The sequence below is a fragment of the Clarias gariepinus genome, chromosome 5, assembly GCF_024256425.1.
Source record: "Clarias gariepinus isolate MV-2021 ecotype Netherlands chromosome 5, CGAR_prim_01v2, whole genome shotgun sequence".
Taxonomy (NCBI): Eukaryota; Metazoa; Chordata; class Actinopteri; order Siluriformes; family Clariidae; genus Clarias; species Clarias gariepinus.
This window is the reverse complement of record NC_071104.1, coordinates 4,210,001-4,212,500: the sequence shown is the minus strand read 5'-3', so window position 1 is coordinate 4,212,500 and position 2,500 is coordinate 4,210,001. Positions and strand designations below refer to the sequence as shown.

Here is a 2,500-nt window from a genome sequence, read left to right as displayed (position 1 = left end):
TGTTTCTGCCCATTTGTCCAAATCAAGCCCTCAGCTCAACTCCAGCTTCAACAAAAGGTTACTACATTGATTCACGCAATCCTTATGGGACAAAGAGCCAAAGTCCACAGCAGCAATCTGATGAATGCTTGCTTGCTTTTAGATGTGCATGGCATGTGGATTTTAATTCCTTATCCCTGGATTGGATTTTCACCCTTTTTGGGATCTTATCAAGCCGAAATCAAAGTTAGGATGGGCAAACAAACATGAAAGCATTTGCATGGCATCGCTGGTTGAGTACTCGTCTCACCAGCTCAGCGAGGTTTGCATGCGGATGGAGGAAATATTAGCATTGCGATCAGATTATGTCTTAGCCAGGAGAGTCTCGGTTAAAAGTGCTGGGTCATGCCTAAGGTGCCACCCAGGCAATTGGCACTGTGGCTTAGCTGGTGAAAGCACCTGTCTTGTAAACAGGAGATCCTGGGTTCAAATCCCAGCAGTGCCTGTTGTGAGTTTCATCTCTTGGTACACCAGACAAGGTCTGGGTCCAACTGCACGAGGAGCTCAAGGCTTAAGTGCTTGTGGGCTCAGGTTGTGGCAGGGTATCTTGCTTTCAGCCAAGATTTCTGCTCAGTTTTCATGTGTTTTCCACAGGTAGATACCTGTCCATGGAGCTCAAGCAAGGTAGCTCTATTCATCCCACAGAAGTGAATGAACAGTGGCATTTTGATTTGCAAGAATTGAATCATTTTCTGAGTAGCCGTGGAACATTTGCCTGATGTTGGTTACATTTAAATGAGGACAATGGCTGTCAATAAGCAAGTATATATATATATGTATATATATATATATATTGTTACGTCCCAGTCTAGGGTTGGGCCGTACAGCAAATGATAGGTTCGGGGTTCTATTTTAAACTGTGTGAACAAGGTTGGATATAATGGTGTAATATACCAGAAAGAAATAGACAGGCACTTTAGCTGGCAAAAAGACAGGGTTTGTATTGCTTTACACAAAGCAAACAAAAATACTGACACAACACCAGGATCAGCTTCAGGGTGGACCCAGGCCAAAATAATAAACAAAACGGGTATCTGTATTTTACAAGCTTGTTTACCTAAACAAAACACAAACAAAAATACAGATAACTTACCTATCTCCCTAAACCAAAAACAGTGGATAAATTCCCTTTTCCCCAAAACAAATGGCAGCCACACCCCTACTACTGGTGCGTGCACAAACATAAAGTGAAAGTATTCACAAAAAATATATACAACAAAAACCAAGCAAACAAACCAAAAGGGACAAGCAATAATCAAAGTCAAAGGGTTGCAATAAAGTCAAAACCAGGGTACACAAGCCAATATCAAAAACACCAAAATAACAACTCTCTCTCCAAAACAATCAACGCCTCGCCTACACGCCTCCTCAATCCCGGGTCTCTCTCCGGTTTATAACTGGTCCACTCGTTGCTGACGTCACGCAGGGCGGAAGTGCACGTGTGGAAGGTCAGCCAGCCGCTGGTGTAGTGGCAGTCGAAAACCTGGAGTGGAATGGGAGCGGAGCCGAACCTGGACACGCTGTAGTGGCAGTCGGAAAACTTGGAGTGGAATCAGGAGCGGAGCTCGACCTGGGCACAATATACATTTACATTTACATTTAGGCATTTGGCAGACGCTCTTATCCAGAGCGACTTACATTTTTATCTCATTACACATCTGAGCAGTTGAGGGTTAAGGGCCTTGCTCAAGGGCCCAACAGTGGCAACTTGGTGGTTGTGGGGTTTGAACCTGAGATCTTCCAAACCGTAGTCCAATGCCTTAACCACTGAGCTACTCCTGGCCCCCAGGAGTATATACACACGCTACAAAGCACAGAAGCCTAAATACACACAGCGCGACCAAAATGTTGTGGGTTGTAACATTCCCCCCCACACACAAATGTGAACTTCTAAGTTCACCTAACTTTTATTCAAAACCACAAAACGAGGAATGGTTTGATTGGGCTTACCCACAAGTTGACATGTGTGACACGATCTACAATATTGAGCTACATGTCTTTTCATACCAGGCCATACAAAATATTTTAACGCCCTCAAGTAGGTTTTCCGTACGCCCACATGACCAGAACAAGGATGGTCGTGAGCCAACATGAGAACTTCGTTGCGAAGTTCTTGAGGGACTACAACCTGATATACATCACTCGAACCATTCAAAGAATAGGGTGGTGACCACTTTCGCATTAAAACTCCATTTTCCAAGAAGTAAGCAATTGGGTGCTTCTCCAGCTCTCCTTTCTTCACCGCAGTCTCAAAACAATGGGTTAGCAAAGGGTCGGCCTTCTGAGCTATCGCCAACTTGGCACGAGTTATGCGAAGTTTGGCATCTGGTTTCGAAGTAGCCTTTGGAACATCAGTAAATTTCACACTGGGGTTAAGCTGAGGCAGGCTTTCCTCAATGGTTTCCTCCTGGCATAAGAAAGAGTCAGACAAATCTACTACATCACTCAATTTCTTTTGCTG

General features: G+C 44.3%; 1 non-coding gene across 1 annotated transcript; it reads left to right on the top strand.

Moving 5' to 3' along the window:
- Window positions 1–410: 410 nt before the first annotated feature.
- trnat-ugu (transfer RNA threonine (anticodon UGU)) lies at window positions 411–484 on the top strand. The gene has a single exon. It is a non-coding gene; the product is annotated as a tRNA-Thr (tRNA).
- The last annotated feature ends 2,016 nt before the right edge of the window (window positions 485–2,500 follow it).